We start from the raw sequence: 25,198 nt of genomic DNA on the forward strand, positions 1-25,198 counted from the left end.
TAATATTTTAAGAAATTATGATCACATTAGTTTAATTTTTCATACTTTGTTATATATGTTAAATTATTAGAAATACTATAAAGCATTTCTAATAATTTAATTCCTTTCAGACGACAAGATCTCACATGGCGTGAAGCAGTGACACGAGAATGACTTGTAAGTTTGGCTGCTAAAGCATTCGAGGATAATATTGGGTTTTTCGGATTATAACTGATAACTGACGGTCTCTAGTAGTTGGTGAAGCTTTTTTTTACATTTTCTTTGACGATTCGTTATAGTTAAGTTAAGTATGATCTTAGAGGATTTCAACACGTCCAGGGATTATGGTCACCTTGAAAAGGCGATAAAGATGATAGGATTTCTTCCCACTACGTCGCAGCCTGATGGTCGCCTCACATATGCTCCTGTGAGGTTCGTATTGCCGGTTTTTTGTTTTCTTTTCTTCATTTCTTTAAGGTATCACGTGTATTTAGTGTTAGTCACAATTTGTTTCATTGAGTAATTTATACAAAACGTTTAACATGCCTGGAATACGAATAATTTTAGCCAATTAGTTTGATAGAGGTAGAATAGTGGACCTGTATGAAGCAGGAATTTTGTTTCAAGATATAGCGCGACGATCGAACAAAAATATGATTATTGTGATGAAGGACCACAAAACCGTCGTCTTAGATTATTGGCCCTAAAAGGCAGAATGAGTTCAATTCGGGTGATTGTTGATGAATTTTTTGTCTAGGAAGGTAGTTCAAATGGTATTCGATCTGTAACCCTCCGTATAAGGTCGTTTAGCCTACGGAGTTATCGCCCATTTTGACTTTATCTCTAACAGCAAACCATGGCCGTCAATGTAGTAACTGGTATCTGTCAACAGTGGGATGAGGAATGGAATCACATTGTGTTTAGTGATGAATCGCGCTTTTGCTTGGGGATTCACGATGGTTATGTGTTATTTAAACAGCGACGTGGAAAAAGACGTGATCCTCGCTTTGATGTGGAGAGGCATATTTACAACACTATGGGTTTAATGGTACGAGGTGCTATTGCATGGTATGCTATAGTAGCAGGTCACCTTTAATTTTAGAACCTTATCTTCTTCCCTAGGTAAGAAGAGATCTCGGACCAATTTTTCAGCAAAATAATGCCCGTCCACATATTTCCAGAAATACATTAAACTTCCTAGAAATTTCCATGTGAATTTACTGTCTTGGCAACCCAGATCTCCAGACCTTTCCCCAATCGAATATGTGTGTAATATGATAGGGCGACGCTTAACTGATTTACAACGGCCTCCACGGATTCTTAATGAACCAAGACGACAGATTCAGTTCGTCTGGTATAAGATACCACAAGAAAATGTCGATAATCTCATTAGGTGGATGCTATGAAGCGTCAATGAGTGTCTTAATCAAAGAGGGGTTCCGAATTATTATTAGTTTCTGACACTTTATGCTTTAAGATTTTTGTTTAATTTTTTAATCATTTATTATTATGTAATAGGTTAATATTTTTATAAAAAAATTAGAATAAATCAATTAAATCTAGATGTTGCGTTTTTTTGCATGCAGTATAAATAGTAATTTTTCCTTGTCTCGAGGAAATTTATTATTGTACTCTTGAACTACGCCCATTTAAAATATTATGTTAAGTAATAAATAAAATACTATCATTTATAAGATAACTATCATTTGTACCGTGGTACCTTATTTTTATTTCGATACAACTTGTGAAACGTCTACTCTGCAATATCTATTTGACAAAGTCCTTGTTGCTTTAAAAAAATTGAATATCTAAGCATTTTAAATGAAGTCACAAATACTAGTATAATTTTTAAGATTACAAGAAATGAGTTAAATTTTTATTAAACAGTGCCTTCAGTGTGTAAAGATGAGTAAAATCAAATATTTATCAGAAGACTTGAAAAAATTTTCATAATGATGGAGTGAATTAATTAATTTAAATTAATTAATTTAATATTAGTTTGCAGTGTGCACCGCAATGTGAAAACACGTAAAGGTGGATATTGGTAAACAACCCAACTAAATCATCAAGATTTCGGTGCAAATGTTTTTAATCGAACTATGAGACATTGGTTATGTAAAGCGGCGTTATTTGAGCATTGAAAAAATCTTATATATTCAAAAGAAACCCTAAATTCCCTAAGTTTACCAGAAATCATATGAACTGGATCCACGTACGTGGATGTATGTGGAATTTGGTACTATGGAACGATGAAACTAAGTATAACGTATTTGTATTAGATGGCAATATATAAGGAGGCCAGTTGGAATGAGACACCATTTTAAGTATCAAAAAACAACATTTAAACACGAATTGAAGACAAAATTGATCATATGCTGCCGTTTGTGGAAAATAATTTGCCTTGGAAGTTTCAACAAGATAACGATCCAAAATATATATACAGACTAGTAAAAAATTCGTTTTTAGGTCCAATGGTTAATGTTCTCCCATGGTTCTCACAGAATCGGACCTTAAATCCAGTTGAACATTTATGATTGCATGTGGAATTAAAGGCAAACATTCCTATGAAAGTCTGTCGCAGTCTCGATGTAAAGAAATTATTAAACAATGATTTTGCTATCACATATTAATTATTTCCAAATTTCCAAATATTCTGTTTACAAATTTATTTTGTATATATATATACTGTATTATTCCACTATTATTCCATGACTCCATCCATACATACATTATTCCATGACTATTTTTTTATTAAAATGTATTTTAATATTATTATTAAATTTTATTCCATGCTTATGATGAGCACTGTTTATTCCAAAATACAATAACATTCACCCAAATCTGATTCCATATAACACATCGTTCAATAAGTCCCGAGACTAACCCAGAAATGGTCCTAGTAGTACCAAACTGGCCACGTTTCCCTAACCTAACCTTTATATGAAACGTGTAAAAATTTCACGTCGATCGGACCACCATCGAGGTTAGAGTAAAGTCACTTTGTAATTTGTTTGAAAAATGGTTGATAAAACATTGTTTTTTAATGGGTAAAAACACCGTAGAAGCCTAGCAATGGCTTGAAAAACATTACCCGGACTCCTCTCCATTCAAACCAACGATTTGTCGGTGGTATGCTGAGTTTAAATGTGGTCGTACGGACACAAACAATGCGGAACGTTCGGGTAGGCCATTGGAAGCCGTTACACCGGAAAATGTGAGTGTAGTGTTAAAAATCATAATGAAAAATCGCAAAGTGAAAGTCCGTGAGATTGCAGAAATGACATAGATATCATCTGGAAGCGTATTAACAATCCTTCATGAAAAATTGAGCATGAAAAAGGTTTTTTCCAAGTGGGTGCCGCGATTGCTTTCAGTGGAACAAAACAGCAAGCCACAAGTCCATGAAAACAAAGGCAAAATTGAACGAGTTGGGCTTTGATTTGCTTCCCCACCCTCCGTATTCGCCAGATTTAGCCCCCAGCGACTACTGGCTCTTTGCTGATCTCAAAAAAATGCTCCAGGAAAAAAAATTTGGCTCGAATGAGAAGGTCATTGCCGAAACTGAATCCTATTTTGAAGCAAAGGATAAATCCTTTTATAAACATGGTATAGAAATGTTGGAAAGGCGTTGGAACGAATGTATCACTCTAAAAGGAAATTATATTGATGAACAAAAATGATTTTTGAAAAAAAAAAAAAAAAAATGTTGTTTTCGTTGTTAGTATCGAGACTTATTGAACGATGTGTTAGTTCTTGCCTGCAGTATTGAATATACAAATAGTTAATAATTTTGATCGCGTGTGTTTATTCTCCTGCTTTTTAAAAATGAATAAAATTGATACTTCAAACATGGTGTACACATTTCATAAAAAATGAATGTTAAAAAATGACAAACAAACAGATTAATCAAATTGATTTGCATCTGATCAGGTTTCCATAAAATATGAAATAAAATCACACAAGTCTATTTCTATTACGATAAATACGTATTCAATATTTTCAGTTAAAATTATGCGTAATTATTTTTTACTGTAAAATATGTAATAAGTAGACTTCTACCCAACAATCTACAAAACAATTTTCAGAACATATCCACAGTTTTCATTGTCTAAGTTTTGAGTTGTTGTTCAATAAAATGGACTTATAAATAAAAAAAGTTTCAAGGGAGCTCTTAAATGGGCCACACTATAATCATTTTGTTTTTTATTCAACATTAAATATTCTCAGCAGTGTTCATCCTTGTAAACTTCTTATACAGACTGTTTCACAACTTGTCCAACAAATTTTAACCACAAATGCACTGTTACATACCAAGTTTATTTAAAAAAAGTGTAATAAAAGTACAACAGAAAACCATTGACAATCCAATTTTGGCGTACTAGTTCAAATGTTCTTCCTTCTTGCTGAACCCGAAGACGCAAAATACTGCATACGGTTCTATTCCCGATGTTATAAAATATAAAATTTTATTATTTTTATATTTTTTTCTCTTGGACTTTTATTAAATTTTTTATCAAAAATCTACTTATTATCTAAGAGTGCATATGTGCTTAAAGTTTGTCGGATAAGGAGTGAAATACCCTATATAAAGTGTAAAATTCTCAAACATTTATTCCACCTCGTAACTGATTGTTTAGTGGAACGCCACAAATTCCATACTGAATAATAATGGATAAATTCTCATTAAATGATTGAACTGATCTCGATTGTTAATGAAGGTTTGAAGGTGGCTGAAATTGGTTCCAAGTTTCGCCCTTTGACGAGGAATATTGTATTGATTAAACATCTAAATAATATTTTGTGTAAGTACGTAAGTCATTAACACATTAATAATGTTTAATTAAGGGAAACTGAAGTGTAATTAGCGCAAAATTTGATTGTGTGTATAATTCGCGTTTGGAACTGTCCTAAATACTTTGGAATATCGAAATATTCAATTTTGAAATAATCACTCAAAGTGTAATTTTTGAAATTAAATTGTGATAATCCATTGAAAGGGAAAAAAATCACGAATTTTATTATCCTGACGTGTTTGCAATTAAAATTTTCAGCTCAAAATTTTTAAAAATGTTAAAATTACATGTAAATGTTAGTGACTTTATCTTATATTTAAATGTTGCATTTTTTGCAATTAATTAATTTTATAATAGAAAAGGGAGAAAACAAATCTTATAAAATCACAAAATTTTAAATGCGGAAGATAAAACACCGAAACAAAAATTCACGCGTGGCACATCAAATATCCCCCGCAGCAATTTGTCAGATTGCTGCAATTAACCTGGTCTCATAAAATGTGAAAAACTGGCGCCAGTTTTGCGGATCATTTGTCCGCCAGATTCCTCATGCGATCCAACGAAACACCAAGGAAAACAAAACGGGCGAAAATCGTCAATGGCAACGCGAAATCCTTTTTTCTTTCGACCCGCATGGTTTTATTTAATTGAGGGACATTTGCACAGACAATTACTTACAAGAGGACGTTAAAGTGGAAAATATTAAGTGGGTCTCCGGACAAAAATACTTAAGGGAGCGTATATAAATCACATGATTTTATTATCGACATTTTTATGGAACGGAATTAGTATTCGAGACGAATACAGGGAGATAATTCGCGGAGCGAACAAATTGGTCCGCATTTCTCCCCCAGTTTATTAACAACGTCGTGTTCGACCTAATAAATCCGTATTCACTTCTTACGCATCGATGCAAAAGAGATTTTTTTATTTGTGCCTTCGGCTTCAACGAAATTAAAATACGACCTGCATACGTTTAATTTATTACAACTTTTATAAAGCGAACAAGGAAAATGGAAAACGGCCAATAATTAAAATGTGGGAGTTGGATATTACATGTGAAAAAGGAATTTTAAATTAAATAAATGAGTTTCAGCTTTTGCGTCAGATGATTTTATGTATTCAATTTGTTGTTATTTAAATATTTGAAAAATTGTTTTTTAAATTTTACACCATTGGAATATCGAAATATTTTTTAAAAATGATTGATAAATATAAATGGTATTGCTGAATTTAAATTGAAATATTAAATTGTATTCAATGCGAAAAAACTACAGAAATTTTAAAATATTTCAATATAACAAAAACCCGTAGCACAATCCTAGAAAAGTGCAAATCCGAATTAAATTCGAGTCTCGGAATATTTTCAGGAGGACATCAAACTTTTCTGTAACAAAGGCAAAGAAATAAAATAGAAATTCTTCGTATTGTGAGATATTGTCGTCATTTTAAGAAGCTAATTTCTTTTGAAAGGAAAATTGAATACATTTGAATAATAATATCCAGACGCAATCAATCAAGTACAGTTATATTTCATGTAAATTCCACTTCGAAACCATCTCACTGGAAAATTGAATGCGATATGAAAGTTTACTGCGTTCGTAAATGTATTACAATATATTTGCAATTTTTGTCAAACTTTGTCTGAATGCAAATAAAATATACGAGATATTGCAAATTCTTGAAAGTAATATATGAATAAGCGATTTATTAAAATATATTCAAATATTAAATTCAACTGGTTAAAAGTATTAGAATTTAAAAAGTTTTCTTTTATTAGGCATTTTCCCGATAATTAAAATCAAAACATAGATTAATTAACTTTTATAATATTAATAATACTTTTATATAAATAAGCATTCTTTGTTCATTTTAATTTTCCCTTTTAAATATATTTCCGTACTGATTGGTTTTTTTCAATAAAATGTTATTCAAAAGGTGGACAGGAAAATGGAAAATGTGAGTGAATAAAGCAGAATTAATAAGATTTTAGAATCGAGAAAATCGAACTGAATAAAAATGGAAAGATTTATAAGTAATAAAACGACTTTTTTCAATTGAAAATAGACGTAATTTATATTTTCAATAAATTTTAAATTCAATTAAGAGTTGTTGAAATAATAATTTTAAATAACAAAAGAACACTCTATTAAATTTAATTAATTTAAAGTATTAAGACATCATTTCCAGACAACTTATTTGTATTTATAAAATAATTAAAGTCTTTAAATGCAAGAGAACTAAATAAAACATAAATGATAGTCTATTTAAAATTTTAATTAAGTTTTTATACATTTTGATTAGAGTTTAACGAACGTGCATAAAATGCAATAAAATTATAAATTCACAAAGAAGCCATATACAGTGAGGTCGAAAAATCTTGGTCCCCTATAACTATTATAAGCACAGCCAACAATTCAACAGTAAATCATATATTAAAATTGTTTTCTGCATTATAAATATTGCAACAAAACTTTTAAAATTATCGATTTTTTAGTAAATAATGTCCAAAAGTTTGGAATATTTCTGTTTTATTGACATTTTTCATTAACTTTGTTGTATGGATAGAGACCTGTGCGGTATAAGTTAGGGATATGGCTTAAAATTTACTAAATAATAATAATAAATACTAGAATAAAATTGTACCTTATTACCTAAATCGTGTAATTTACTTATATTAATAAAAACGATATTTTTGTTATTTTAAGTTTTTATTATCTAAAGATATATATATATATATATATATATATATATATATATATATATATATATATATATATATAATAAATAAATAAAAATACTCTCGAACTGTTCACGAGTTCTAAGTGACTTTGTGATTAGTAAAAATATACCTCGTCGTAAAGTAAGTGAAGATGAAGCCAAAAGAGCTGTGAGGATGCTTCAAAATAGTGTCCTACAGACCGACGTTGCAAACCTTTTCAATGTTTAACGGGAAATGTTGCTGAACGACAAAGAACAGGTAGACCTAGAGTTACCACCATGACGTATATGTTACTTTAATTACGCAAAGAGAGCCTTTAATTACTGTATCTGACGGGACATTATTGAGCAAATAATTATTAATTTTCATGTCGCCACTCGGGATTAGTTTTTTTTTCTCGACTATAATGTTCGACCACATAGAGCTGCAATTGTAGAAGAAACTCGAAATATGCATGGAATCCCTCATTTGACGTTATCACCCTGCTTTTCATATATCAGATCTATTCGAGCATGCTTGGCATATGCTACAAAGGAAGCTTACGAATCACGTACCACCTCCACAGATTCTTATGGGAAGAAATTGCTCTAGATTATGTTAATAATTTAGTAGAGAGTATGTCCCGCAGGTGTCAAGCAATAATTGATGCCAATGGTGGACGTACCACTTATTAAGTTTCCACGTCTATTAATGTCTCAGATATATTCAATGACATTCAGGGATCACCACAATGTGATTATTCTCTCTTCTGCAAAATTTAGTACTCTTTCACCAGCAACTCCTCGAAATATAAGCATAACAGGGTTTAAAAATTCCTCGAAGCACTCAGCACCACTCACTCTTCTCTCCGGAACAAGTCTGTGTTCCCCTCATATTACCACCACAATCCATATTACTTCCAACTTCAAATGGAACATGCGATGGAGCTGTTCATCGCGAATCAGATACCAAACCAGTTTGCATTAGAATGTTGTATTGATGGGTTAGTCTGTGTATTATTATTTGTCGTAAAATATGCAGTCCTTCAAACCTACCATTCTCCCTGGATGTATCACTCGTAGATTTCACACGATTTCTTCAAACTGTCAATATTATGTGTCGATTTTGAGCTGCTGTTGTGCACCGATTTTTACCACTTCTGGAGCGATTCTTTTCATTTAAAAAAGTTATAGAATAAATATCAATAAGAGTTTTTAAACTACCATGAGAGTAAATATAAACATTTGGACATATGTACACTATCGCTTATATGTAGAGCAACTTTTCATTTCTCTTGATAAAAGTGAACGCTTAAATATTTAATTATTGTCAGTTATGCAGTATGTTTGATAAAAACAATACAGCAATATAATTGTTTATTAATGGGTTTAGTTTGTTATTTATTAATATTTGGAAAATATTCTTTTATTTAGTATCTAGTAGCATATCCATTATTTTAATAACTTCTAAACACCTTTTCTTCATTGATTTTAGTAGCTTTTCAATATAATCGTTTGAAATTTCTTTCGAGTGATTTTGAACTTCTTCGTAGAGTCAATCCTTTTGTACGGATTTTCCGATCAATTTCTTCTCAAAGATTTTCCATTGAATTACTAGCCAAGGCATGACACGTACTCCTTAAGAAGCAAACTAACTCAGACGTGTGTTTCGGAACATCGTCGTGTTTGAAGGTTCACCTTAAACTCAGGTTACCTTTGGCAATGGATACACATGATTCTATAGAATGTTACAATAAACAAAACTATTCATTATCTCGTCTAACTTAACTTAACCAGTGGGCCCATGCCAAACCCAGAAAAACATCTCCAAACCATAACGTCTCCTCCACCATGCTTCACAGTGGGTATAGACTACTTGGGATTATATCTTTCATTCATTGGTCCTCTCACCTATGAAATCCCATCAGATTTGAATAATTGGAGTTGACTTTCATCGGAAAACAAAATTGTTTTCCATTGCCCATCTGTCCAGTTCCTCGCTGCTCTACAGTTTGCAAAAATGAAGGGCTTCTTTGATGGTTTTCTACCATAGAGATCTTTTAGTCTTCGTTTTATGGTACTCACCAAGATACTGAGTTCGTTTATTTTTTGATTTATGCGGGATGCGCTGATAAAAGTGTCGTGAACAACAAGCGTTTTTGTTTTCCTGTCCACAGCTGTGTTAGTCTTACGTTTTCTACCACTTTTCGGAACTCTTCCTTCTGTTAAAATTGGAAATTGTCTTCGAAATTATCGATTTGTTTAAATTTAAATCTTTATTTAAATTGTACTCTGCTTTTCTCAATTTATTGTTTAATTAATTATATTGAATATAGGGTTTGGTTGCTTTACTTATGAACCCTGTCCGAAATAAAATGTTGTATAAAAACTATGACACTTATTAATTATAAAATTAATTTAAATTAAAAAGAATTATTCTTTTAATAAAATGCTTATGTTTTTTAATTTGTTGCTCTACATATGAGCGATAGTGCATATGTACAAAATTGGCCAATAAAAATTCTAATAATAAATAAATTCCATACAATTTTTAATTTAATTGGAGACGTTTACCTTGTTTTTAGTTACTTTTTCCATATATTTTATATACCACCCTTGTACTAAATTATTCAACCTCGAAGGGAACTTGCCTTTCCAAAAATAAAGTTGCCTCAATAATGCAGCGCAATTTCCGAATAAGGCGACGGTAAAAATCATTTGTCTCGTGTTCATCCCTTAAATATTAAACAGTTTACACGCCCATATTCAGTTTATGTCCCTTAAATATTCAGCTGAGTGTTCATGAATGACCATTAAAAATATTTATAAGTTTTTTTGCAGCTCTTCAAGATAATATTTATGATTTAATCGGTTGTTTTCTGAATATTAATAATTTCTTTCTTTTCTTTAATTCGGGAAACAATTGAATGATGAGGATAATAATGTGCAAACAAAGTTGTGAAAATTCAATTTTCTCACCACTGATTGCTTTGTACCGAAGTTTCTAGTTGTGATAACATAAAAAGCAAATTTGATTTAAGTTAAAGTAAACTATTTCAGTTGCAGAGATTGATTTTCTCGGTAAACTTTCATTCAAATCATTCCCCAAAATAAACTAAAACACGTTTTTATTTTACACCCCCTCCCCAAACAATGTTAGTTTTACGTAAACATGTTTATTTGAATTTTTCTTGAGAAAAGTGGAAAACACGTGACATTGAAGGTGTACCGAGGTAATATCAACATTTTATGCTTGCATTCGAAAATATTGTCGAAGACAGTTTATGAAAACACAACGAAATTAAATATTTCACAAGGCTTGTATTCGTTTTGAATAATTCCATATTGGAGTTCAAACCAGGAATTTATTATTTGAACTGACAATAACTTACGTACTAAATCGATATTATTTTCTTTCAATTTAACGACACAAAAGACAACTTTTACACCCTCGACCGAGAGATTAACTTTTTCCCACCCGCACTAAAACCTTCTAATAAACGACCCCATCAAAAGCACACCTTTCAATAGAGATATCGACGTTTCTATTCATATCGCGTGCCCGAATTTTAAAACGTTGTTCTCGCACCATCCTCAGCGCGTCCGTTTTTTTTCTCTCATTGACGACCCGTATTGAATTCTCGACGGCTAAACACCGGCCTAAAATTGGAAAAACTCACTCACCTTGCCGAAATTTAGCAAGGTGGAAACACAAAGGCGAACCTGAAAAAAATAATTTATGAGTTAGAAATAAATGAAATAAATAAATAAATGTAATTTGCTGTTTCGAGTACTTCTTTTTAGTTTTAAATAGCTTTTATAAAATATAAAAGGAGAATTTTATGTGCAAATATTAGCCACTTGGCTTGTTGTTACAAGTTCAACTTGAGTTTATACAGTTTTCACGAACGTTGTATAAAATTTATACTGACAAAGAGAGACAAAAGCAGTAAACGTTTTTCGACCCCGGTGAAAAGTTTTCAACTACAACGAGCAAACTTGTCCGCACTCCTCATGTTTAATGTCAATATGACCGAAACTGTTTGGCTTTTACTGAAGTTTGTACACGCATTTAATGGAGACCGTTGGTAAATGTTCCCACTGGTTTTAGACCGGTAAACATAGTTGTATTGCACTTTTTGATTCTTTTAATATTGAAACATTTAATTGTCTGTGACTCAAACGGCAGATTATTTTAATTATTATAGTGTGAATAAAGTAGAATTTATGAAATTTTAAAGTAAAAAATAAAATTTAAAACTGATTAATAGCTATTTGAAATATAAATAAGCATTCTACCAAGAAAAATAGAACAATAATTTTTACAAAGCATACATACATATTTAATTGATGTTTTTTAATTAAATTAAAATAGTAAAATATAATTTTCAAAAAAATTATTTGAATTTATAAAATATTTAATTAATTCTAATACAAAAGATTTACCTGAAACGTAAAAGGTATGTTTAAAATTTTAATTAAATTGTTTATAAATTTAATTAGTTTAACTATCGTGAAATTTATGATGCATAAAAATAAAAACCGTATACAGTACTCGTCATAATTACAGCAACGTACTAAAATGTATTAGACATTTCAAGCTGTACTACTTGTAATTAATTGGAGTACATATAATGCTTTATTGTCTTCTCTGATATTATTCTTTAAAGAATACGTTTTTTATTTCTAGCTGAACAAAATCATAGCAACTTTTCACTAAAGTATTTCAATACTACAGGGATAATTCACATTCTCATCGTCAATCCAAATTAAAAATAACGTGGAAGAAACGGAACGCTGAAATTTAGGTTAAAGACTTCGAGAAGGTTAGTAGATGGGGGTTTGTTCGGCCACAGCCTTGGTTACTACTAAGAATGTGAAGGCCCGATTTCGATTTGCTCAGGATCACGTTCACGGGCCCATATAATGGTGCCGACGAGTATTTTTTAGCGACAAGTTTACATTTATTTTATTTAAAAATGATGTTTCAACTTATGTTAGAAATCCTACAGGGTTAAGACTACATAAAACGTTTGTTATATCCACTGTGAAACAGGGTGGTGGTTTAATTATATGGGGATATTTTTCTGCTCCTTTCTTCATATAAGAGGATACATGAACCGATTTATGTATAGGGATATATTAAACAACAATTTTCTTCCACATATTGAAGAAAAGATGCCGTTAAATCATATGTTTCAACATAATAATAGTCTCAACCACAATTCCAAAATAATGATAGATTGGTTAAAAGATCAAACCATCAAGGTTTTGCTTTAGTCGACCCAATCTTCAGATAATAATCATACAAAAACATATGAGATCCTGCTGATAACCATATACGACATAAAAATTATACAAATTTTTAAACTTCATAGCAATACATGAAGCTTTCTGAATTGTTAAAGTTCATGCCTTGGAGATGTGCTGAAATTATAAAGCATATGATACAATACAAAGTATTAATGTTGAATTAAACGTTACCCAATTAGTAAGTAAAGTTGCTAAATTTATATCCAACTTAATTCAGAAAAGTATATGTAACATTTTATAAAATAATAGAATGTAGTATAAAACAAAATTACTAAATTAATAAAAATACACTTTAAAAAGGCTATAATAATGTCCATGCATATAAGTAATGTAAATTTTGTTTTATCATGTAAAATTTGTATAATTTTGCAAGTATTATTCATACTCTTCATGTTTAATGTGAGTATGACCCCCAGTATAGATCCACCTTGTCGTGGTCCTGAGGCACAGTACCGGTCCACAAGCCAGTGGGTAGTGGGAAGCTAACAGATCTAACTGCAAGTCCAATCCATCCCCAGGAAGATCTCGGATCTTCCTCAGGTTGGACTTGTTCTTCCGAACCCAGTTGACAGGGGGTTGGCATCTTTGTTAGTCCCACGTCTTCTGGTTCAGCATACCCCGTATATGCAAATATACGTTCTTTTCCCCCATGTATGGTTTATCATACATGGTAAACACTATGGCCATGGTCTTCGGATCGGTGCCCGGAGAAGGGTTTTTAAACTTTCCCCTCTTTGTCCCCCAAACAAAAAAAAATGTGAGTATGATTGAAACTGTTTAACTGTTACCGAAGTTTGTAATCGCCAAAATGGTTTTAGTATTTTTATACCGATAAAAATAGTTGTTTTGGACTTTATCATGGTTTTATTATGGAAACGGTTGTCTGGAAGAGGACAACAAAACTTTTAATATCAATTATTGTTGTGTGAATAAAGTGGTTTTAATAAAATTTTAGAATCGAGAAAAGCAAATTGAATAAAAAGGAAAACATTTATGAGTATTAAAACAACTTTTTCAAGCGAATATAACTAATTTATATTTTCCATAAAGTCTAAACCTAATTAAAATTTATTTTAAATAAATTAAAATATTAAAACATCATTTTCAGTCATCGTATTTGTATTTATAAGATATTTAATTAGAATAAAACATAAAGTTTTGTTTAGAAAGTCACAACCATAAAATTTAAAATGCATAAAAATTTCATTACCTGATATTTATATAATTTTGTAAATATTGTGCGTACTCCTTTAACGTCAACATAACCAAAACTGTTAGGTTTTACTGTTTATAATCGCAAAAATATTTTTAAACCGGTAAAAATTGCTGTTTTGCACTTTTGATGGTTTTATTATGAAAACGGTTGTCTGGTAGATAGCAGCAAAGTTTTTAATATTAATTATCGTCGGATAAAGTTTTCCAACCGTTTAATTGTGGAAGTTATGTAAATTGAGGGTAGGAAACGCGACGTAATCTACCTAAAAAGCTGTTTATTAAGGAAGTCTGCCATATTAAAAAAATAATAATAAAGTTTTATAATTGGAAATGCGGTGAAATTGTACAGTTTTATAGTTGTAATAAAATTTTACTATAACTGTAAACCGAATTTTATTGGCACTATCACACAATGTAGTGGAAATCTTGTTCATACCTCAAACTGTATATTTTCTGGTGCTTTGATCTAAATGTAATTTCATAAACCCTTTGAAACGGAATGTCGAGCATGTGAAACTTGATTTGGTTACTAAAATATGCTACTTTGAAGTCTGATAATATTTTTTAACTTGAGAAAATTCAATTAAACCGCTTTAAGCGAAATATAATTACCTGTTCACGTAACATGATTACCTAGTTTTGGAAATTAATTTACCGTGCGGTTAGCTTAAAAGTCTGACATGATTTTGTAATGTGTTAGTTGCATGAGATTAGATTAGACCAGAATGAAACTTGATAACAATTTGAGAGGGTTGGAATTCTCGCTTAGCGTTAATGTGAAATTAAAACAGGGATTCTATTTTTCAATGTACTCTGCAACGATACTAAATTAAAATATTTTTTATTAATTGTACTTTTTTATGTGGGTACATCGTACCGCATATACTAATCCACTGTTAAATCTGAAAACCTCGACGGCACACTACACAAAAATCAATGAATCATTACCACGACAACAATTAAAGTAAATCGAAACCACAAACCAAACAAACCACAAATCCATGGAGAATAAACATGAAAACAATAATACAAACGCAATACACAATCTACCTCTCCTAATGATTTCCAAATGCTCGATTCAAGATAAGATGGATATAAGCTTCAATATCAATGTAAAGTTATTATGAAGAAATACATCTTTAAAATCAATTTACACTACATTAGATATTTGATGACGCCGAAAAAGTATAAATACAAGAAATTTACAAAATACTACTCTTTTAAATAATAGAAAAAAAAAACAACAATAGTACATTTAGCCTATTTACTAATAGTCTATATAATTCAAACAAAATTAATGAGAACATGGCAAATGGGATACTAATAATAATGACTAATTAAAACCACATATAACGACTCTGAAAAATTTTCAATCCCTACCAAATAACCATCAACAATAAATAGTGCAAACAAGACTATGTAAAGGATAAACAAAACTACCTCATGGATGTCTAATAACAAATTCTGCTCCTTCTAGCTGTAATGATGTAATAGCAAACTATGCCCTTCATTACTGAATGTTTGGAAATCCCTTAAATTTAATTTATTTTGACCATCTACCAGTATTGTTTAGCTTCTCACTCTAGTGTACGAATTAAAAATATTAGTTTTAATCATGACAAAGCGAAAGTAAATCCTAATAACCTTGCGATAACAAATTGTAGATTTTAGAAATGAGTGTATGTCGTACAATCGAATTTCTGATATACTGCAAAAAACCTTTTCTTTTCAGCTACAAATCATACGACACCCGATGTCCTTGCTTCTGGATCACTTCCAACACTTTTAAACGTTTTGAAACTGATGACTGCTTTACTTGTAATGTTTTTCTAAGTTCTGTCTTTCCAAGTCTTTTTTTTAGGGCGCCAGAACGTTGTCTGTCAAGTTCAAAATCATTATTTTTGAAGGGTCGAAACCTATCTCTACATGTCGTATCCGAGAGATTTGTCACTGCAAGAATTCTGTGTGCTTCAGCTGCAGATTTTATTTGAATAAAATAATGCAATAAAATTCCCCGTAAATACACTTTATTTGGCACAAAAGTAGAATTTTAGAACCAATAAAAATTACTTTGTTTAAACACATAAGTGAACTAGCATACGTTGAAATTTAAGGTTATATACAGCACTTCCTTATAGGTGCGTTATCATTTGAAATTCCATGTATGGAGTATTGCTACTGCTATTTTTGAAGAAACAGCGAAAACTTATTCAAGGTCCTAAAACTGAATATCGATCTACACCAGACTTAACCCCTTATTTATGGGGTATATTAAGTTGTTAGTTTATCAGATCCCATCTGAGTCGCTACATGATCTACGACATCGAATAATTAAAGCATGCTAGAACAGAAACTTTTGAAAAAGTACGACAAGAATTATTTTAATTATTGTTTATATCATACTGAACATTTAATTAATTAATAAAATGATTTTACATCACAAAGGCTATCCCTGCCGAGGTATATCGAAATGAGTTTAAAACTGTCTTGTTTTGGTTCCCTTTCGAAACCTCTTTTTTATATTACGTTTTTATAAGAAAACGATCTCTTTAACACTTTATGTAGAAATCGTTATTTTAAATCCCTTAAGTTAAGTTAGTTAATACACGTAATTAAAAGTGACATAAATCAAAACTTATAAATCTTAATACCCTTAATGTAATTTTATGTTTAACTTCGTTCTCAGAATAATAATAATCCCCCCGGAGTAATATTAATTAAAACTCACACTTTGTCCTACGAGAAGATAACCCACTGCAGCTGCATAAAGAACGCAATTTCGTTTCCTCAGGATAAATACGAAAAACATAAAATATTTCAATTGTTTTGTGCTTTTAATAAACTTGTTCCATTTTATCATCGATTAGAATTTTTTTAATTGAAACATCCACGACCGGAAACAATTAGCATGCACTTATTGCTGCTGCTGTTTCTCTATAAGTTTTCATATGCACACACATGTTTAATTAAAACCCTTGCTGGCTTATTTGAATTGATTTTCATAGGAATGCCAATGAAACACTTAAGGGTTGTGTTTGTAACAGGTGGTTAATAAATTCGACATTAATAATACATAGAGGGTGTTTCTGTGAACTGGAACACCTGCGCAGAAAACATAAATTTAAGGAAATTAAGAAAATTGGCAATTTTCTCGACGTATGTAGTCGCAACATCCACCCTTATTAAATTCTAGGTTTTTAACGACTTTCAGGACTGGAGTAGGCTTTTTAACTAACGCAGATATTGAATAATGTATGAAATGTTTTTGAAATAACCTCAGATATAATTCCCCTCGAGGCGGCCATTTAATATTATGTTAAGAGAGTTGGGAACTTTCTATGTAAATTTTTCGAAAATCCAATAAAAGATTGAGTGAGTGTAAAGTGTATTGAATAAAAATCCTGCTCGAAGTCGCTTCAAGTTTGCCCCTGATAAAAGGAGTTATTTTCACTTCCGCAGTTTCCCCCATTGAAAGGATACTTCAGAGTGCTTAATTGTGTTTACCTGAAACTCATACTGCATCGATTTTTTATGGAGGATAAGTGAAGAATTTGATCGTTACCTTACAAAATGTTTTTATAGTAAAAATGTAAATTTCCACTAACTATTTACTAAAACCTTAAAGTAAAGTCTTGAAAAATGCCAAATATTAATTCAGTTTCCGCAATTAAATTGCAACTAATTTACATTTTCCCAAGAGATTTATTGTGGTCGGCTGGATGTTAAGTTTGCTGATGAAACTGAAACTTTGCCCATTACAGATAAGAATGTGGTTTTACGTTCGCAAATCACTGACACGAAAAGAAACTCTACTTAAAGCGTACTTAATCCGGTAATTGTGCTCGCCTAAAATTTACACCTTTTACATACAAATAATAGGGATTTTGTGTGGTAAATTACATTATGGGAATTTTTATGTCCTATCCCTTTCAAATAATTTTCATTTTTAGCAGAAATAAATGATTTTAAAAAATCTTTGTACGTAGTAATTAAGCCATAAAACAAAGTTTATGCGATATTTTAGATGATGATGGAAATTAAATAATTATTCTGCAGCTTTCAAAATTACTCCGAAAAGAGAGAATAAATAATTATCCAATTAATTGTCTTTCATTGCCATGTTTCCTCCAATTATCATTGAGATCTGACACTTCTTAAGTCATGATTTATAAATTACACAATACAATTTTGTCTTTGTTATTTTCGCACTGATTTACTGAATTTCTTTTGTACAAAATTGGAACAAATATTGCTTTGATCTGAATTTAAAAGGTAATTTGCCCAGTCATTTTAAAATATTACAATTTTCACGTTGCATATACATTTATTCAGGTTGTTTTTTTTTTTAATCCAAAATTCAAATATTTGAAGTAATAAAGGCTCCACGGAAATAATATCTGTAATTAAAATTTAATTATTCCGAGAAGGAAATACACTGGTATTAAAATTAGCACACCAAGAAATAATTTTGAAATGTCAAATATTAATTTCTATTTTTTATTATAGATTAGAATTGTGTATTTAAAAATATGTAGGATTTGACAAAAACATTATTTTCATAAACAAAAAAAATAAATAAACGTATATACTCTTTGCAAATTAATCAAATTTGATGTTTATAAAAAATAAAAATTTGAACTTAATGTAAGGTATTTTCACACCTTCTAAGAATGATAGTCTTACATCTTCTTTTCGTATTCAAAATCTGGGGTCGATTTCATTTTGGTTCAAATTCTCAGTAAAAGATGCTCCACATCCTCTAAGTTATTCGGACGGTTATGATGATCCCTTAAATGTCTCCTAAGAATATCCCAGATATGTTCTACTGTGTTAAGGTCTGGACTGCGAACTGGCCAGGCTGTATGTGGTTGAGCATCATCTTGCATTAGTAAAAAAATTGGACCAGTATTAAGCTTCCCATTATTTATCACCACCGAGTCGATAAGTGCTGTTAAAACATTGCCTTTCCACACCATAATTAAACCCCTACCAAATAAGATGGTACTTGCATTGAGCGTATCTTTCATTTGGTCGTCTAATCACGCCAAGGCGTCTATCGCATGTATTCAGGCAAAATATAGATTCATCTATAAACGGAATTCGTTTCCAATCCGCATCTACCCAATTGACGGGCTCTCTAGCAAAATTTAGCAGAGCTCTGCGATGATCCGTGATTAAGGTCGGGCATCGAGCAGGAACAAGGGGTTGCAAATTACTTTCCGTCGTCGAATAGTTTCAATACTTATTCGAATCCCTTCTACGTTTTCTAGCTGAGAACTTCTTGTAGTAACAAAACGATCTTGAGCAGGAGTTGTAGCACGATTTCCGACTGGTCACCACGGGAAATGGATGTATGGGATGCACCACACCAGTTCCGGATACTTTCGTGTTCAGTTTTGGTCGGCAAGCGCATGACGTCACACGTAGAATAACTGGTATTACGGAAATATGAATTTTGTACGAATATTCCCAGAAATGTGTTTGTTATGTTAAGACTTATTTTATAATTTAAAGATAAAAAATTATAAGAAACTGTTGCTGTAAAAATATTTTTTACGTAAAAATTTACTACGGTAGAGTTTATTAAAGGGTATAAGGATATGCATACGCATGATTTTAAAAATAAAATTTTATTAAAATATTTTTATAGATAAACACACAATAAAAAACATAAAATCGTTACACCTGAACCTACGAAACATTTTTTTTTCCTATTTTCTAGATAGATTTGTCTCTTTGCTCTGTTGAGTTCTTTAATGCGGAAGAACAGGCTACAGGCTCAGCTGTCCCTTCACCAACCCTGTTATGCAAAAAGATAAGCTAGTCTTATACAATCAGATCAACACACCACCACAATTGGATATTTCAAAAACTTACATGTTTTCAGCCACAAGTGTGTCTCTTATAAAAATTGTGGTTTCTCTCTTTTCTTCTTCTTACAGCTCCAAAATTTTAATGTCCAGGTACAGAAAGTGATTGCACAACGAATTGGGGTAAATTTTGCGTAGGAACAACATCATCTACCAGAGCGCTATAATTTTTAGGGGTGTAACTCAAAAGGATATGTTTTAAGTTAACTTAGTAATCACTTTCACAGAAATGTTTGGAACATTAATATGTTCGCGCTTTTTTTGTGTTAACTTTGTCTTTCCTCTTTGTGAGATGTAACCACTTTGTGCATAGACTAATGTCTTTAGGAATTCCAAAAATTTAACGTTTCTAGTTGGATTCCGTTTAGACTGGTTGTCAGAATTACATTCCACAACAGCACACCGCATTTTTGCCACAGGGCACAGTAATACGCAGATCACAGGTCAAAATCAAACTGTTTTGTAGGGTTGGTACATTTATTTATATATCTAAGAGATAAAAGGTTCTTATTTAAGGTGATGAGAAAAAGACTACACCTGTTGTCATCAGAATATTGTGCAGACGCTTAGTTCGGTCATCTACTTAATTGTTTATCGATATTGATGAGGGGATGTTTTATATTTATTGCTTACGAGATGTTATGCAGGCGCTTAGACGAATTGTCCACTTAACGCATATGGCTAAGTACGAAAACTACTCTACGTATCGCGCCAAAATAAGCATCGTCCACCATGCGTAATATCTTACCTTATATTCAGTGTATCATGCATCAAACTATCGCGAGTCGAAGCGTTAACTCGACCTATTGAATCGATTGCGAGAGAAAACCATCAAATACAATCGAGGTTTTTCAAACAATTGAAACAATCGACTAAAACATCTCGAACTCGCCCATCACTGCAATTTACATTGCTGTTGTACTATTTACTTAAATAGAAAACTTAATTTACAAAATCATAAGTGATGCGTCAATTTCAGGAAATTATCAAAGTTCTCAGCTGAAAACAGCTAGTTGAAATATGAATGTGGTGGAAGTGGATTGAAGTCGAAGACCATTTTCAGCACTAATTTTAATTTAAAGAGGATGAGGTGATAGGAATCACAGAAATAAAGCATCTTGATAGGTAAGAATATCCTTTTGATTGGATAGTTTTTTTATTTATTACAACTAGGAAATTTTACTTTGAAAGTTGATACTCAAAATGATGGTTTCTAACCTCAATTAATTAATTATTTACTACAAAGAAAAGAACGTTTTAGACAAGTCCTACGTATTTTTTAGTAAAATACGAATCTGTAATTAAAAATACTACTACTAATTTTTAGCACTAACGCATTTCCCGCGTAAAATGATCAAATTTTGATTAGAGATATTTTTTCGTACTCAAAATATTTAAAAATTAAATAAAAAGTAGCAAAAAGACCCTGTATATTTAACAATATTCTTTTCCGACAGGGAAACTGCTTTCTTCTTATTATGCGCAGCAGATACCAAAGATCATTTCTGAACACAGTTGCATCAACTTTAATCACGATTTTACTAAACACCGAGAATAATTATAGTCAACTGAGCAGGAGCATTAGATAATTACAGGATTGTCAAGGGGTGCATTATTACCTGGAATTATCTTGTGTCGCCCATTGAATATTTTAGTTGGGAGTAATTTTCTGGACAATTAAATATAACATTTTATAGTGTGAATAAAACATACACAAAAACGAATACAAACGAGTCACTATCTCGTCCATAATAAACTTTATTAATTGTTATTCACTTTCGAGAACAATATCGAGCATCATTAAGATTCAACCAGCTATTATGCTATAGATAACATGATCTTTTTGTGGCCATCCATTAATTATTCAAACGATTTCGTCTGCCTTCCAAAATCGATAAAGCTATTTAATTAACAGTAACTAAATATTATATATCTTGAATCATATAAAGTTTCATTACATGAATGAATTAACTGCAACAATGTTCTGGTAATTTCGCATCCTTGTATAACGGGACACCGGATTACACTACAAGGATAATAAGCTAGTTGGACGTGGATAATAAAACCGGAATCCTTTTGGCTTCAAGATAAGAATGCAATAGATAAAAAACAAGTGTAAAGAGACGGCATGACGTTATATTAGGATTTACAAAGGGATTTTGTTACCAGAATGTATGAACGTTACCTAAGTGCATTTTATGGTACGTGTGTTGTCACAATTGTGGTCTGTATGATCGAAAACCAAATATATCGCAGTAAATTCATTTACTTTTCAAAAAAATTGGTTTATTTAAGGTACTAAAATAAATATTAGTGTTTAACCATTGACAAACGTCGCAAGAAAATGTCTTAAATAACGTAATCCCTTTTAGTCCTTGACTAGACAGTTTAAATCCTTAAGGATTCAATTGGGACGACTTCAAATGTCCATTTATTTAATTCTCATCCTTCCTGTCACTCAGTGAGCTATTAAAAGGTGATTTCTTGATGTCAGTGTAGTGTTTTTAATTAAATATAATACTAGCTTTATTGTTGTTGTCAAACAACCTCGTAATACAATTTACCAATTTATATTATTTTGTAATTAAATTAAGGTACATTTAACAAATTAAACAAATTGAGTATTGACCAACATTTAATTAAATTTCTCGGTTGTGCAAATATGTGTTTGTTGATTTGTGTGTCTCATTAGTGATACTAGTTAATTCTAACTATGCAAAATTATACACCAAACACAAATGAATGATTTATAACAGTTTACTGAAGCAAACATAATAATGTTCTTTCAGCGAATTCAAATCGCTGAGAGGAATTTTCGTCGGTGATTTTTTGTGTTGAACGGGAGCTTCAGCTTTCCGAATGACTTTCTGATTTTCCCCGGATTTCCATAAACGATAAATGTCAGCAATGCTAAATAATCCAGTTAAAATAGACTGACGGATAATCGCAGGAAACGTTCATTAAAACTGGCTGTTCATCCGGAAGTTTTTCCACATATGTAGATCGTTAGTGAGATGTAAATGTTTCATATGTTTTAATGGGGATGTTTTGTCAATTATTTACGCGCTGGAATTATACAAAAAATGGGTTTTGTGTTCGGCTGATACGAGATGTACTATAATAAATTTTTGCTGCATTCGTACGAAACTATAGTGGAAATTCCATCGAAATCCTTTAACAGGATTTACGAGTTTTGTAAAGAAAAGGGGAATATTTTAAAATTTGAATGAAAACAAAAGTAAGTAACAACAGTAAAAATGTTTTAGCATTTTATTCCTAAAAGACACATCAATATATTCAGAAAATGACAAATCATCTTCTCCTTTCTGTGTGTCTTAAACATGAATTCCGCTCAGCTCGCCAAGTTCCATTTCTGTGATGATTTACTGCCTGTTTTCTGTCGGAATCAGGTTACATATATTTCTGTAATAAAACCCCATTATTGTACGTTCCAAGTAATTTTCAAGTATAAGTTAGGGATGAATTAAAACATGACATTTATACAAACGTCTTCATTACAAGGTCTAAGAGCGAACCTAAATGCTATGAAAACGAGTGCCAAATTTCACCTTTATTCTTCTATGAACTCAATTTCGTTGTTAATATTTTTTCGGCGCCAAAAAACTGTATTTATTAACATAAATTAACAATATTTTCTTATTTATTTGTAACATATCCAGTTACGGTTTTATGAAGAATTCTGCTTCGCTTTTCCAAGAGCGAACGAAATTTACTTCGACGCCTCTCGAATTTAGCAGGCTTCAGCAAAATACCACTTCAGTTTACATTTACAATAAGAATTTAAACTTTCATATTTACATAGCGAAACAAACTTTCGCTTCTTCGCCTCTGATGATTCTTACTGGTCTTTCCAGTTATAAATTAAATGTTTCATCTTGTTTTTTTATAATATCTTTATATTCACTAACAGACTTTTACTACAATTTGGCAATTTTTTTCTATATTCACTTATAACTAGCAATAAGTGTTTCACGAAAAATGAAGAGCAATTACAATACTTATTGCTAGTTATAAGTGAATACAGAAAAAAATTGCCAAATTGTAGTTAAAATCTGTTAGTGTAACGATATATACTACTTTGATTATAATAAACAATCAATTTTTTTAGTAAAAATCATTTATTTAAATAAAATACTTAATTATAAGCGGTAAAATAACATTTATTTAATAAAATTTTTAGTTTTCAACAGGTAACTTATGATCTGTAAAAAATATCAAAAACTTTTTTAGAGATAAATTATAGGAAATTGAATTCTCATATCATATAAAATTTTCCCATAAAGTTGATGGTTGCGTCAGAAAATGAGAAAAATGTCAAAATTTTAAATCAATCCAACACTAATGTTAAATAACTTTTGAAAAAATGAATATATCAAAAAACTGTAAGAGACATTTTTTGTAGACCGTTAATTTTTCTATAAAAATTTGTTTTGATCATGTTGAAATATTATCTCTAACGAGAGTTAAAAAATTTCAAAATCCAAGAGAACACCGTTCCCGTGTTATTTAAACGGGAAATTAAAATTTACGCACCTCTTAATATTAATATTAAGCCATGATAGCCAAGTTAAAAAGAAATATTTTTGCTGTCGAAACGTTTGAATTAGTCTTGTTTTGTATATTCTAGATTCAAGAGTAAACTTTTAAATATAGAATATTTCATGGTAAATAGAGTTTATGATATATAATTAAATATAATTTATACAACAACTAAATTTTATCATCAATTTATATTAAATAAATATTATATAATTTATAACGAACTATTTAAGTTAAGAATATTAAAATAATGTTCTCATTGTCAAAGTTAAGCAATAAGTTACAGTGAGGTCGTAATAACAATTGAACTTATAACAATTCAGAATTAAACGAGATGCTAAAACATTTCTCTGTTGTGTAATATCTGTAATACCTATTTTAGTAGGAATAACTAATCGCTCATTACTTAGTAGTACTCACCTGATTTTCGCTATTAAAGTATCATATAATATAGAATAAAAATTGCTTTCAAATGAGATATCACAGTACCACCCTTTTTGTTAAAAAAAATAGTTGACAGTACCCAAATAGTATTAAGCCTATTATATATTACATGATTTTTACTTGTGGATATCTTATTCCATCGAAAGATTTCAAGAGAGGAGACCATCTCACTATATTCTTACATTAAATCGCGGATTTTTAATGTAAAACTATAGAAAATATTATATTATGATAATTATTTTTGTAAAGTTTTCAAAAATTTAATACTAACTGTATGATGCAATCAGTAAAATATCTAATAAAAAATTCATTCATTAGTCGGTA

General features: G+C 30.8%; 1 protein-coding gene across 2 annotated transcripts in view; it reads right to left on the minus strand.

Moving 5' to 3' along the window:
- LOC109600359 (uncharacterized) overlaps positions 1-25,198 on the minus strand; it is a 60,592-nt gene that overhangs the window by 29,813 nt on the left and 5,581 nt on the right. Inside the window, exon 2 of one of the 2 annotated variants that reach the window (XM_049962104.1) lies at positions 11,157-11,195. The exons of the other annotated variant lie outside the window; for it this stretch is intronic. The gene's annotated coding sequence lies outside the window, so the exon portion shown is untranslated. The remainder of the gene's footprint in view (positions 1-11,156; positions 11,196-25,198) is intronic. 2 annotated transcript variants of the gene reach the window in all.

This window comes from Aethina tumida, chromosome 1 (genome assembly GCF_024364675.1).
Source record: "Aethina tumida isolate Nest 87 chromosome 1, icAetTumi1.1, whole genome shotgun sequence".
Classification (NCBI taxonomy): domain Eukaryota; kingdom Metazoa; phylum Arthropoda; class Insecta; order Coleoptera; family Nitidulidae; genus Aethina; species Aethina tumida.